Source organism: Lissotriton helveticus, chromosome 2_1 (genome assembly GCF_964261635.1).
Source record: "Lissotriton helveticus chromosome 2_1, aLisHel1.1, whole genome shotgun sequence".
Lineage (NCBI taxonomy): Eukaryota > Metazoa > Chordata > Amphibia > Caudata > Salamandridae > Lissotriton > Lissotriton helveticus.
The window spans coordinates 579,793-595,401 of NC_136059.1; the positions used below are offsets into that span (position 1 = coordinate 579,793).

At 41.1% G+C, this 15,609-nt stretch overlaps 1 protein-coding gene across 1 annotated transcript in view; it reads left to right on the forward strand.

The window, feature by feature from the left end:
* The window catches only part of LOC144819159 (uncharacterized), a 505,388-nt gene that overhangs the window by 62,776 nt on the left and 427,003 nt on the right, over positions 1–15,609 (forward strand). The gene's annotated exons all lie outside the window — the stretch shown is intronic.

Here is a 15,609-nt window from a genome sequence, read left to right on the forward strand (position 1 = left end):
TAGGACCCTATGAGCACTTTATTCTGGATTTTCCCCCAGAAAAGGAGCAGGAGGGCTCCGCAGCGCTAAGCTGCCCTCCCTTGAGAGGCAATCCCGGGTTTAGGGATTCCCCCATGCTCCGTGATTGTGCGGGTGCCCGCCCTGCATTTTTGCTATGTAATTTGCGGGTGCCCACCCCACATTTTCCTCGCCTTTAGCGGGAGCCTACCCCACTTTATGTTTTAAATTGAGAGGGAGCCTACCCCTCATTGCCGCCGAAAGGAAACTCCCGGGCCGTGACTTAGCATGACCCGGAAGACAGGCACCGTTGCCTGATTGTGGGCAGGGCATAGCGGCTGGCTGACCAATTGCAGCACGGCCGGAAGTGAAGGAGCCTCGCAAGCTCGATGATGAAGGCCCGGTCCCCGGATAGGGGCCGGGCAGAGAAGCAACACTGGAGGAAGTCCGAAGGCTCGTGGGCTCCCATTGCGAAGTCCCGGGTCCCAGGAGGGGGCACGGGTGAAGAGAGTATGAAGACGGGAGCTCCAGAGTGCAGCCGGGACATCTGAAGCCACACTGGCTTCCTGTTGAAGTCCCGGTCCCAGGAGAGGGACCGGGCGAAGAGCAGAGCACCCGGCAGCATCGCAGGATACCAGAGGAGCCCCCACAGAGATCCATTGAGTGGGGCCTTTCCAGTGTCAGTGCCTGTTCAAGGCACAGGGCTATCTTTGCATCCTGAGCGACCCCGCCTGGTAGCGGGCCGCTCCAACAAAGGGGCAGATTTGTTTAAGAGGGCCCAGATGGGCCTGTACCCCTACCAATTGGGCCATATTTTCACCTGCCCGGCTAGCGAGAGGGCAGCTGCATCAAGAGGGGCATTTTTAGAGAGAGCCCCTAAGGGGCCCCAAAAGCACAGTCGTGCCAGGGCCCAGTTCTAGTGTTCCCAGCTGCACCCCACCTGCGCAGGCAGCTGCTACATTTTTGTCCTATTTGTTCAAAGGGCACAGTGAGTGCCAGGCCTTTATCTGAGATGCAGAGCTGCACAACAAATAGCGTCAGCTGCAACGTTTAGGCTACAGTTCTTTGGGGGCATGTTTTGAGTTAGTAGTGAGATGCACTCCTGTGCCCTATACTTTCCCAGCTGCGCAGCACTTAGTGCCAGCTGCAACGTTTAGGTGTGCGCAATTGCACAACCCTCGCTTCAGCTGCATTGATAGCGCCCTTTATTTTTTTTAAAAAGGGCATTTGAGCCCCTTTGAGATGGCCAGTTGGCCAGGGGGACTGTTAGGTTAATAGGGCCAAAGGCCCTAATGTGATTTATGTAGGTGCGCAGGAAATGTAATTCATGTTCTGTTTTATGCACTGTGATTTATGCCTCTAATGTGTTTTTATGATTATGAGGTTTTGCATACTGTGTTATGTTTGAGTTATTCTCAACTATGGTTTAGGTATTGGGTTATTTGCCTACTGTGGTGTAGGCCAGTAAGATTATTTCCTACTGTGAGTTATACCCCAAATGTGAGTTATGCTTAGGGGTTAGGGTCTAAGAGGTTAGGCTGATGAGGGTGGCGTACAATAGATTTGGCACCTATGTGATACTGTGCATAATGTGGTTTGTGTTACAGGATGATGCTAAAGTTACCAGTAATTACTGATTGTGTTCTATGTTTGTGATAAGTTCTACATTTACTGCGTTCACTTTGTGATGGTTCTGACAGAGGTCCAGTTGGCCCTGTCAGGTGTAAATATTCCCTTGAAAATATGACCTAGTGCCAGGTGGCACCATGTATATGATGTGATTACTATTCTAATGTGTTATGACAATACAATGGCTATTTTTATATATAACCTTGTGTGGAGTTCCTTTTGTGGGGGCCTGGGATGTTGTTGCTGGTGGGTGCGTGTGCAAATGCTTTACACATTGCCTCCGGGAAAAGCCTGACTGCTCGTGCCAAGTTACCAAGGGGGTGAGCAGGGCTTATCTTGGCGGGTAACTTCCTTGGCCTGACTAGAGTGGTGGTCTCTGCCTGGCTTTGGCGCAAGCCTTAGCCAACCAGAGATCCCACTTGTAACACAGGCCAAAAAGGATATTGAGGTACCAAACCCCGAGTAGACAAATCCAAAATATATCCAAAGAATGCCATACTTTGCTATCGAGTTAAGGTGAATATTGTTTTCTTTCAATAAAAGTATGAGCTCCATGAAGATATGATACCCACCCCCACCAGGTATGGTAAGATAAGAGATGAAAAGATTTCCATTCTGTGAGTATAATTTAGACTGCGATGGATAGGAGCAAATCTAAGAGCTCCAAATCTGTATTGTCAAGAGGCAAGGTTGTAACTACAGCCCATGGACGCAGCATAATCATAGGTAGGGAAAGAGTTATAGGTGTATTAAAGATTTGCGATAAATGTTTCTGTATAGGACCCCAAAAGGAGTCTAATAGCGTACATTCAGGGAACATATGTTGATGGGTGCCTGGTTCTGAATTGCAATTCCAACAAAGATCACTCTTTCCTAATTTCAGTAAGTGAGCAGCAGTTACATGTAGGAGATTCATTATGAAGAATTTAGATTGAATCAGTGAAGGAGCAATTTTGTTACGCAAGATTAATTTCCCAATCAGCTGCCAAGATTTCTGTAAAATATGTTTACAAATATTGTCTTCAAAATTGTGAGTGCATTTAACACAAGTAATTGTGAATTGTAAAGGTAGTGAAGCAGATAAAAATGTATACATTTTGGACGCGGCATGGCTTGAGTGTATCCACATAGCAAGAAGTGAGACAATAACCGAATCTGTAGAAAGGGTTATTTTTAGAAAGTTTGACTTTTAACTTAAAAAAATATAGAAATCCATGTTACTGTGATTATATATATTGGCTAGGAAAGAAAAGGGGAGAGGATCATGATTAGTATCATAGAGGTCTTTCACTAGTCTGATACTCTTATCGGCCCAAAGAGAAGTGATGTTAAGTTCAATATAAGTAACAAGCTTAGGATTAAGACATAAAGATGTCCATCTTGATTTATGAACAGGTTTCGAATGTTTCCAATCAAGGTATTTCAAAGCCCTAACTGTATCTGACATAATATGTTGAGAGTATGCTATTGTAAGTTTTGAAGCTGTGAGCAAAGAAAGAGTGCTAAATGGAGCTCACAATTCTCGTTCTATATAAACCTATGGAGGTATATGCTGAGATTCTGGTAAAAGCCAAATTGCTCCATGGGCCGCCAAAAAGGATATTTGGTATAGATTCCAGTCTGGGGGGTTACAACCTCCCAATGTAGAGGGTTTCCTAAGATATTTAAAGGAATGATGTGTGTGCATCAATCTAATGAAAGAATGATGATGAAAGTTTTATAGAAAGCATAGAAGATAGAAAATGAATAATTGGGGTTATCATCATTTCAGGAGTTTGTAACCTACCCCACCAATAAATATATTTCGGAGACCAAGAAGACAGGAGATCTTTAACTTTATTTACTATGTGGGATTCATAATAAAGAACTGTATCTGTAAGATCTTTATAGAACCAGATCCCCAGATATTTAATGTGCGTGGATTACCCATTAAAACCTGAACCCCCTAAGTGGGAGAGAAGAAAAAAAACTTTCAAGGGGAACACTTCCGTCTTTTCTTTGTTAAGAGTATAGCCAGGGATGACAGAGAAATCAGAAATAATGCTAGAAATAGAAGGGATTGCTGATTCAATTTCTTCTGAATAAATAAGTGCATAGTCAGCGTAAGCAGCCGTTTTAAGTATGTGTGTTCCAAATTGGAACCCTTTAACCCTCTCCGGGTTCAGATTAAAAAAGTGGAGAAGTGGATCAATGAATAAATGAAAGAGAAGGGGTGAAAGTGGGCACCCTTGTCTAGTACCTTCGTGAAGATTTAAAAAGGAGAACATTGTGCCATTAATTCTAATAATAGCCTTAGGTTGCACAGAAAGAGTCATGACCATATTAATAAAAGAGTTGCCAAGATTGTGAGACTCTAAAACTGAATGTAAAAAGGGCCAAGATACCTTATCAAAGGCCCTTTCGGCATCAAGGGCAATAGCCGCAGACGGTAATGAGGAGGGTTTTGCTCTTTCTAAAATGTGACAGAACGTATGAATGTTGTCCCTACCCTTGACAAAACCTGTTTGGGAGCCATGGATGAGATTTGGAATGTGATATTCTAGTCGATTTGCTAAGATTTTAGCAAAAAATGTTGCCCTCATATTTATAATAGGGAGATGGAACAGAGGTTTTTTGGGTCGGAATGATCTTTACCTTCTTTTGGTATAACTACAACAGTAGCCTCAGCGGCCGTACCCGAAACTTTGCCAGTGATAACATTATGGTCAAAAATCTTTTTAAGATATTTAATTATTAAAGAAGTAAATATTTTATAAAAGGCAATGGGATACCTGTCGGGTCCAGGAGCATTCCCCGAATGAGTAGCCTTAATAGTCTGAATAATATTGTTAATTTTGATTGGCTTACCCAATTTGACTTTATCATCGTTCAAAATTGTAGTTGCAGGGAGAGAGTTAAGGAATTGTTGCAGGTAAGCTTAGTGCACTGACTTTGAAGGTTATATAGTTTTTCATAAAACTCTCTAAAGACCTTTTTGAACCATTTTTATCAGTAATATGAGTAATTTGAGTGATATTGGTCTTCTAATATTTGAGGGTAGTAGCTAACAACTTGCCAGCTCTGTTACATAACAATAATTGATGAGACTTCTGAGCGTCCACTCCAATATAAGGTCTTTTGGTAACTATGGAATTAAAAGAGTATTTTTAATGTTTAATGTCCTGCAAGAGAGATTTGTCACTAGTATGTCTTAATAATTCCTCTTTTTGTTTATTATCTTCTCCCAAGGATTTGAGAGATCTTCTAATATCGTTATTTCTTGTAGTGATTTTTTTAATAATGTGACCTCTTATAGTACACATAAATATATCTCAAAGTAGTTGAAGAAGCCAACAATCTCATCATTAAGTTCCTTGACCTCAGCATCATCCTCCAAAATTCTGTGTTTAGATGCCCAGTATGGGGTCCTTTTGTATCTGTAAGGTTAAGGATGGTTAACGAAACTGCAACATGAGCAAAGACAACTATTGGATGAATCATGACATTCCATGTATGTTTTAAAAGAGAAGAAGCGTCAACAAGAAGATTATCAATATGAGCGAAGCTGGAATGAGGGGAGGAGAAAAAAGTGAAACCAAATAGGATCAAGAGGAAGATTAAAGTCTCCTCCATCAATTGTTTTTTTAATTTTGTGGAATGTCAGCAAGTTCTTTGTTTATCGCACACCAAAAATGTGGATCATCTATATTTGGAGCATATAGATTCATAATATATAGATCCTCCGAACCATTAGTCAGTCGTGTAGGTAAACATCTGGCATTGGCAACATGTTCAGCTGAATTTATAGATAAGCCAGATCTTTTAGAGGTAAGAGTAACAACCTGCTTTTCTTCCCAGACGCTTCTAAGCATGTAACATCTAACACCCAATCTTTCCTCATACGAAGAGCTTCCTTAAAACCTATCTTAGTCTCTTGAAGTAGGACCAAATCACCATCCAAACTCTTACAATAACCTAGAATCCTGGCTCTCTTGACTGGGTGATTCAAACTCTTAACATTAAGGGAAACTACATTTATACTGGGCATTCATATGTGTAGTTTATAAATAATGAGAAATTCTGATAAAGGAGTACAATGACAGTTAAAATATACTTAAAAAACTGAGGGAGTGAAGCAGATGTCCCAATATTAAGGTGTGAATAAAGGGGAGGAATAAAGAATGGACTCCAGAAATATCCAGAGCAACATCGAAGCATTGGGGAATCAACGTGGATGAGCAGTAGCAGAGACTACCATGATCGGCGTAGACAGCTCAAACATAAATAGTCCGCAGAGCAGCCCAACAAATGTTGCCATTATAAATACATAACCATAGCAAACGCATAACAAGTGTGTAGCATTTGGTAGTAGGTAACTAAATAAATATGACATAAAGAGAACGTCTGCAAGAAGATGACATTTCATAAGCGAACAAGTTATTACTGTAACCTCATATGAATCCCAGCTTATACATACTTCAACCCATCTATAAAGAACATACAGGTAAATTTCAATTTTATACGTACAATATAATTATAACATAGCTATACAATATAAATTAATAAACTATGAGCATCAAGTATTACAGATGCATCTCATTATGACATAACAGGAATTGTGGTGCTGGGAGCTGAGCAATGGATGTATGACGTTACAACGCACACTTTTACAATGCACACTTTTACAACGCATTTTTACAACGCAACATCCATTACAACGCATTCCATTACAACGCATGCCATTACAACGAAAGTTTAAAAACTACATTTACAACGCATTCCATTACAACGCATACTACCTTTACAACGCATACCATTACAACACATTACATTACATTGCATGTTTGGTAAGTATTGGATAATGTATAGGTAAAATTTACTATTCTAACTCCAGGGGGTGCAACAGTAGGGTAAGTGTTGGATAGTGTAGGGGTAAAAATTACTATTCTAACTACAGGGGGTGCAACAGTAGGGTAAGTGTTGGATAGTGTAGGGGTAAAAATTACTATTCTAACTCCTGAGGGTGCAACAGTAGGGTAAGTGTTGGTTAGTGTAGGGTTAAACATTACTATTCTAACTCCAGGGGGTGCAACAGTAGGGTAAGTGTTGGATGGTAATGTTATGCGTTGTAATGGTATGCGTTGTAATGACTGAGTTGTAATGACATGCGTTGTAGTGGTGTGCGTTGTAGTGTCATGCGTTGTAATGGTTGCGTTGTAAATGCATGCGTTGTAATGGATGTTGCGTTGTAAAAGTTTCGTTGTAATGGTAGTGCGTTGTAAAAGTTGCGTTGTAAAGGTTGTTTCCCCTGAGCAATGTATATATATATAAAATATTAAGAGATTGTTAGTAAATAATAATGAATTTCATTGGTGATCAGTGAAATCATCAAATAATGAATTGCACATAGACAAACTTGTAAAAAAGGGATCAAAGATAAGGATAAGGGGTAGAATACTTACATATAGCAAAAGAGCTATGAAAAAGAGGTGCAAGATTAATAAGGAAATAATTTCATAAGCAATGAGATTCAACTAGAACTATATAGCTTAAAGAGACCATATCATATAGGTCTACCATCTTTGTATAAGACAGTCTTAAAGAAGTGTGTTCCCAAAGTGAGCAAAATATAACTTATGTATTGCATAGGGCTGTATAAAAAACCAAATATCAATATCAGGCTTATTCAGAATATAAAGTACATCAACACAGATATAGCAAAATGTATTAGAGCCTCAATATAGAGTGACATCACAACAGAGGCTGCTGTAAAACAAACAGTAAGAACAATCTAGAATTATTAGAACAAGCTATATAAAATCTTGTAAATATTAAAATATACAAAAACAGAGCCAAATGCTATTGAGAAACAAAAGGAAATGGTTATCATGGAAACATAAGAAACAGGCCAGGTCATTCTATACAGATGACTAGGTTTCTGAAACCATGACGGCGCTGGATAGATGCGGAGAGTCCACGTTAACCGGCTTCCGCTCTCCCCCAGGAGAAACCGAGCTCCTCACCGCAGGTGTTCTCCTCCAGTTCTTCTTTTTCCTTTGTTTGCCGACCTCCGCGAAGCCTTGCATCCCTGACGTCCCGGGAGCAGCCTTACTGTTTCTGCTGCAACGCCACACACAGTGTTTTTTTTTTTTTACTCGACCTCTGAGCGAACCAGTTTGATGTCTGCGTTTAAGTTACTTTATTTATTTATTACTAGTCCCTGCCTCTTCGCCTATATACAGAATGGCGGCAAAATCGAATATCAGGGAGAAAAGGCGACTCTGGGTTTAATTCTAGAAACAGAGTCACGTGACTCATCCTCACCACGCACCAAAGAGTTAAGATTGAAAGGGCCTTTCAAAAAGGACACAAATTTGAATCTGTATCAGGACTCCCTCATAACATCCCCCTAATGGAAAGTGTTATAGGACTAAAAACTACACAAGCTGCATTCTACAGTAAATGGAGCGGCCATCTTGGACTGACTACTCTCTATGGATGAATCCCTAAATGACTCAATGCCCCGACTCTTCACTCCACAAATAGGCAGGTGAGAGTTCCCTCTTCTTCTCTTACCAAGAGCTACCTCAACCACACAGTCGGTCTGCCCGCCACCTGGAGGATTCCGTGAGACCAATCTGAGCCCAGCTTCCAGCACCCTGCAGCTGGCACTCTCTTCTTACACCTTGAGGACTCTCGCCTGGGTCGGACTGTGGAAGGGGTCAGTGGCTACCGACGCCATTTGATCTACGTGGCCATTTTGTGCCCTTTGGAGCTGCTACCCTCGGACCGGCCTGATGCCTGGCAGGGGTGGCCGACAACACGCTTGTGCCTGACACCACTCTTGCTGTCCCTTTGGGTCCCTTGTTCCCTGAAGTTCGGAGCAATGTCTGGAACGCCGCCTGGGACCTCTCCCGACATTGCGTCAGACAAGCAGCGGCTCCCTACACTCCAGCGACATGGTGGAGGGCTGGAGTGCTGGGCTCGATGGGCAGTCTGACGGGAGCACCTCTAGAACTGGAGTGCTGACCCGTTTTGACTGTTCGCTGTTTCTTTCTTCCCTGAGTCTTAGGTGGAAAATCGGACCTTGCATCAAAGCCTGAGGCACCCCACAATGACATGTGCTCTGAGAGCCCCCAGCCGCACTGGAGTGGTTGCGGCCTCGTATGACACTATCCGTGTCAGTATCCTCAGCCAACAACCCCGTTTCTGGCCTTCATTGCCTCTCACTCGGTTGCCTGACCCTATAAGGGTGGCCCCCGGGGACAGCAACAGGAATACCCGGTTGCCTGACCTTAAGCTGGCAGCCCCCGAACACAGCTAGGAGGAGCCGAAGATGACCCACTTCATTTTTCTTGACCTTCAAGGCGGCAATGGACTCGAGGCACTAGTGAACTGCAGAGCCTGATTTTTTTAGTGTAGTACACGACAAAAAATTGGGGAGGTGATGAGAAGCATCCTTACCTTTTGCGAGGATCAAGCAAGGTATCTTGTGTCATGCTTCACTGTTTGATTGCAATCACGGTGGCAATGGACTCGAGGCACTAGTGAACTGCTGGGCCTGACTTTTTTAGTGCAGCACAGGACAACGAATTGGGGAGGTGATGAGGAGCATCCTTACCTTTTGCGAGGATCAAGCAAGGTATTTTGTGTCATGCGTCACTGTTAGATTGCAACTACATGGTTCTGTAGTCAGTCCCCTACCTCATTTTAGAGTTAGAGTTGGTCCATTGATCACCAAAGTCCTTCAGCACTAAGTAAGTCAGTTCCTAGATGGCCGCTAATCTGAAACTTGACAAGTAGCTCCCACTCGCTGTTCCTCGAGCGTTTGGCCTGGGGAAGCCATTGACCAGGTGAGCAATCCTTTAGTCATGGGTAGCAACGAGCCTTGCACTACCTGGTTGGCCACGCTTGTCTCCTGCCTTCAGGTCTGCCTCATGAGCGGGGAATGCGCATTGTACAAAAAGTGCTATCCTATATTGGAGTTCATTGTAAGAAACAGCCATTCTCTAATCAGGCCGAACACTAACTAAACACAGAATCCTAGTTTACATGTTCTATACCACGCCATCTTCTACTTGAAAATGCTCCCATTTTTGGTTTATTTATGTTGAGTGATTTTTACTAATGCCCATTACGAATTTGTTACATTTCCTTCTGATGCACTATTAAGGGTCTACCTCAAATTAACTATGAAACTCTAATGTGTAACCTTTATCTCTGCACTCGTAATTTAAATTCCTCACTTTATACTTTTACTTCTAATATAAAACTTGTATTTTTTTTGTTTTTATCCTCTTTCTGATTTATTCTCGTTTCCTATTACCTCATTGATGTGTGTAATTTTTAATCTACACTAGTCATTTATATTACTCACTTTATCCTACTGGTTGTAATGTGAATCTTGTTTATCTTATCTGCCCTGATTTATTTTCGCTTCCTTTGACCTCACTGATCTCTCTATCAGTACTATCACCACTCCTCTTGAATAGTTTCCCTCCTCGTTGATCCCTTCTCCACACTCGCCTCTCTCTCTTAACTGCTACCTTACCTACTACCTCTTCACCCGGAATCTCCCCCCTCCCACCACACCACCTTATTGCCCACCACTCTAATCTTCCCTTCTGTATGATCTGTTCACGTTTTACTGATAATTCTACCTCTCTCATACACTTTCCCTGTTCCATTCCCGCACTCCTACTCCCCTTACTCACTTCATGCCACCCCAGTCTTCCCCGCACCTCTTCCTCCCACCCTCCTTTATAACTCAGCTGACACATCATGCCTCTCCTCATACATACTCCCTTGATGCTAGAATCACCCATCTCCAGACACGGCCCTAACTCATGGTCCATTCTTTACCCCTCTAACCTCACCAAACATGGTAAGACAAATTTTAAACACAAACTTCTTATACTCCATCAAGAAGCACTTTTTGTGGACAACTACAACAGCCTAACCTCCACCATAATAACCAACTACATCTTCTTCACTAAACGCCCATCTAAATGGAAAAGCATCTTTCTCTTACACCTCCCTATCTCAAATTCCTACAAAATTCCCAATGGTTTGAAACTCTCCTCCACTCCTTCCTCTTCTTTTCCTGGTGAAATTGACATCTCTATATTAAAATCCGGAAATATACTTATTCAAGCGTCTGAAAAACACCTCAACATTTTTGAACACCACTTCAGCTCACTATCCCAAATCCTTATACCTACACTGAACACTAACCTCCCATCTTCCCACCTGGTGTGGAGTGGTGTGGCTCACTGGTTAGAGGCGGCAGACCCGTAAGCAGAGAACGGCCCGGGACCAGGGTTCAATTCCCGACGCGGCAGGGTCGTGGACCAGGGTCAAAACGGACTAGATAATTCCCGCCTCGGTGCCTACTCTAACCAGGGAACACACTCGGCAACTCTGGGCATTAAGCTTGCCTCATCTCTACAACGGCCCCCCACAGACACCTGGGATGCCTGGTTTCACCTTGGAGATACCCAGAAAGGGACCATCTCACAGGGAAAACCAGGACGGGTTCCCCAGCGGTCTTCAGTGCCAGGATACTCCATGGAGTCGCAGTGCGCTTTACAAGTACACCCACATTTACATTTATTTACCGTCCGAACTGCAAGATACCTTCATGTCCCCACAATCCTCGACCCCCTCGCATCCATTCCCTGACACATTAACCTTAACTAAAAGTCCTGACTCCCATATCCACTCACAATCATCCTCGCTAGCACTTAATTCTATAATCATTAATGAAAGCCTCACTCCCCAATTCCAAACACTGACTACCTCACCAGCATCCCCCCTTTATTGATTCTCCCTCAACTCCCTCTGCCTCCCAAACCCACCCTCCTCTATCTACTCCTCCCTTTGATCCGCGATCTACTCCACTTCCCTTCCCTCTCATGTCCCCCACCCCGCGACCACCTCACATCCTGTCCCTGACTCATTAACCTTATCTGAAAGTCCTGATACCCATATCCACCCACACGCTATATGATGAATTTTGTGTTATTAGTTCCGTAGCGGGTTGTGGGTTTATAGGGGAATAGGGTGGGAAGTAATTTAATTATATAAAATTAATTGATTAATTAATGTGTTAATTTATTAATAATTGTTTAATAATTAGTTGTTAATTAATTTCAATTAGTCAATTATTAATTAATTATGTTAATTGTTTAATTAATTTTAGGTGTGTGTTGTGGAGTTTATATGTGTAAATGGTGTGAAGTAATTAATGTTTTATTGATTAATTATTAAATACTTTTTAAATTAATTACCATTAATTAATGAGTAATTATTAATTGTAAATGTGTAATTAATGTTAGGTTTGTGTTGTGGTCTTTTTAAGTGTATATGGTGTGAAAGCTGGTAATTAATTAATTAATTAATTAATTAAAAAATACATTAATTTTCATTAATTAATTAGTAAATATTAAATGTAATAGTGTAAATAATTTTAGGTGTGTGTGGTGGATATTATAGTGTTAATGTTTAATATTTTTTTATTATCTTTGTTAATATTAATATATTTAAATGTATATATTAATTATGTTTATATTGGAAATTAAATTTAATAAAAAATTTGATAGTTTGTTTTTTTATTGTTTTGGGTTCCAGCACTTTCCCTACTATTGCACTCACTGGAGTGGGAATAGTCATTGTCACCACTACGCTATCCAACGCTTTCCCTACTGTTGCACCCTTTGGAGTGGGAATAGTAATTTTTACCCCTACGCTATCCAACGCTTTCCCTACTGTTGCACTCACTGGAGTGGGAATAGTAATTTTTACCCCTACGCTATCCAACGCTTTCCCTACTGTTGCACCCTTTGGAGTGCGAATAGTAATTTTTACCCCTACGCTATCCAACGCTTTCCCTACTGTTGCACCCTTTGGAGTGGGAATAGTACTTTTTACCCCTACGCTACTGTTGCACCCTTTGGAGTGGGAATAGTAATTTTTACCCCTACGCTATCCAACGCTTTCCCTACTGTTGCACCCTCTGGAGTGAAAATAGTAATTTTTACCCCTACGCTATCCAGCGCTTTCCCTACTGTTGCACTCACTGGAGTCGGAATAGTAATTTTTACCCCTACGCTATCCAATGCTTACCCTACTGTTGCACCCTCTGGAGTCGGAATAGTAATTTTTACCCCTACGCTATCCAGCGCTTTCCCTACTGTTGCACTCACTGGAGTCGGAATAATAATTTTTACCCCTACGCTATCCAACGCTTTCCCTACTGTTGCACTCTCTGGAGTGGGAATAGTAATTTTTACCCCTATGCTATCCAACGCTTTTCCTACTGTTGCACTCTCTGGAGTGCGAATAGTAATTTTTACCCATACGCTATCCAACGCTTTCCCTACTGTTGCACCCTTTGGAGTGGGAATAGTAATTTCTACCCCTACGCTATCCAACACTTTCCCTACTGTTGCACCCTCTGGAGTGGGAATAGTATTTTTTACCCCTACGCTATCCAGCGCTTTCCCTACTGTTGCACTCACTGGAGTGGGAATAGTAATTTTTACCACTTCGCTATCAAATGTTTTAACTACTATTGTTTTTATTTTGTTATTAAATGTATGTATTATTATTTTTTAATACTTTAATGTGTTAATTAAATATAGAATATTTTATTTTATTCAAAACGTTTATATATGTGTTTATTTTATTTTTATATAATTATTAAAGTTTATAAATTAAATAAAGATAATAATAAAATGTATTTAAGAAAATATATGTATATGTACACATTTATTATGTTTATATTGATTAAATTAAGTTTATTTGTCATAAATAGTTAAAATATAAATGTAATTTAATTTATTTTGTTAATATTAATATTATTTAATTAAAGTTATATTATTTTTTAAAGTCGATATTCTTTACATCTATATTTTTTTACATCTATATTTTTGAGTCGATATTATTGTACTTACCTGTTTAAGTATAGGGAGTCGATATTTTTGTAATCGATATTTTTACATCTATATTTTTGTAAACTATATTTTTGTTATCGATATTTAAACATGGAACCCAAAAATACAGCGGATGATCCCAACGACTTAAACAACCTGCGTCCTATCTCCAACCTTCCCTTCCTATCCAAAACCCTTGAAAAATGCGTTCTGATACAGTTGGACAAACACATCGACACATTCAACTTCTTAGACGTTTGCCAATCGGGTTTTAGAAAGGGATGCAGCACGGAAACAGCTATGCTCAACATTACTGATGACATACATCGGTCCCTGGACAAAGGCGAATCCTCCCTCCTCATTCTCCTTGACCTCTCAGCTGCCTTTGATACTGTTAACCATGTCACTTTACTCAAGATTCTCAAAGACCGTTTCGGCTTTGATGGTGATCTCCTCACGTGGTTCACCTCTTATTTCTAAAATAGAACTCAACAAATTAAAGTCAGCGGTTGCCTCTCTAAACCTCAACCTGTCTCCCTGGGCATCCCACAGGGCTCTATCCTTTCTCCAACTCTTTTCAACCTCTTCATGGAACCCCTCACCCTTATTCTTAAACAAGCTAAAATCAGTTACCACCTCTATGCTGATGACACACAACTATATTACAAGATCAAATCCCACAACGACATCGTACATCTTAACGATGCCCTGACTAAGATCCAAGTGTGGTTCCATCAAAACCACCTCAAAATAAACCCCCAAAAAACAGAAATCATCCTATGTTCACCCAAGAACAATTCGCTCCCTATTCAACACTGGATCACTGACATTAAAGCTCTCAACTGCTCTCTGACCATCTCCAATTCAGTCAAATCCCTCGGCATTAGCGTTGATCAGAACCTCAATCTCACTCCCTGTATAAAAAACTCGGCAAAAGGTGCTCTCTTTACTCTACATCACCTTAGAAAAATTAAACCCTTCTTTCCAGCTGATGACTTTAAATCAGTTGTACAATCACTGATCCTGTCTAGAATTGATTATGGCAACACCACTCTTGCCGGCACCCCTAAAGTCCCCCTAGCCCCTATCAAATCCATTCTTAACCTCGCTGCCAGGCTTATCTCTGACTGTAAGCGATACAACCACATCTCCCCAGTTCTCAAAAACCTCAAATGGCTTCCAATCAAAGGCAGATCCACCTACAAGATTGCCTGCATCACTCACAAAGCCCTTCACCAAAATACCCCTTCTTACCTTTCGGACAAACTCCAAAAAGCCGGGTGTACTAGAACTTTAAGGAGCACTAACGCTCTTGTCCTAGTCCCTCCTCAGCTAAAAAAGAAAGCAACTCAATCTCGCTCATTCTCTGGTAACGCCCCTTCTATCTGGAATTCACTTCCCAAAGATCTTCGTTGTAACCCATCCTCCCCCTTCTTCAAAAAGAACCTCAAGCTGCTTCTTCTCAACAAATATTGGGGCTCTTAATTATCCCTACTGTCTCTGTCCATGTACTCCTCCTCTATTCACTACCTACACAGGCTCCCCTCTACCTATAATTCACCTCATCCCTTCCTCCCACAATTTTACCTAAATCTCTCGCCTTTTTCCAACTAATGACCTACTATATAATTCTTCTGTCATCCTAATCTATTATCTACATTCTGCTACATACTTTTGAACTTTTTTACTTTAGTCACTCTGAAAGCTCGACTGCCTTACCTTATTTCAGCAATTGTACTTAGCTTGGTCTCTTCTCTATGTTTAACCAAATCCTGTAAAGCGCTCTGATACTCTTGGGTCCAGCTAGTACTACATAAAACCTTTTAAATAAATAAAATAAAGTGCCAGGTAAAGAATCTGAGTCCATCTGAGAGTCAGATTGGTTATCCAAGAAAGTGGAGAGATCTACAGGATCTGTGGATGACCTTTGAAAATGATTTGGAATCTTGAGGGCCCAGAGAAAGAAAATGGAATGCCCATATCATTAAGTCTTCTACGTAGATTAAGAAAGTCTTGTCGACGGATTACGGTATCTCTGGCAAAGTCTTACGAAATAGAAATTTAGTGACCT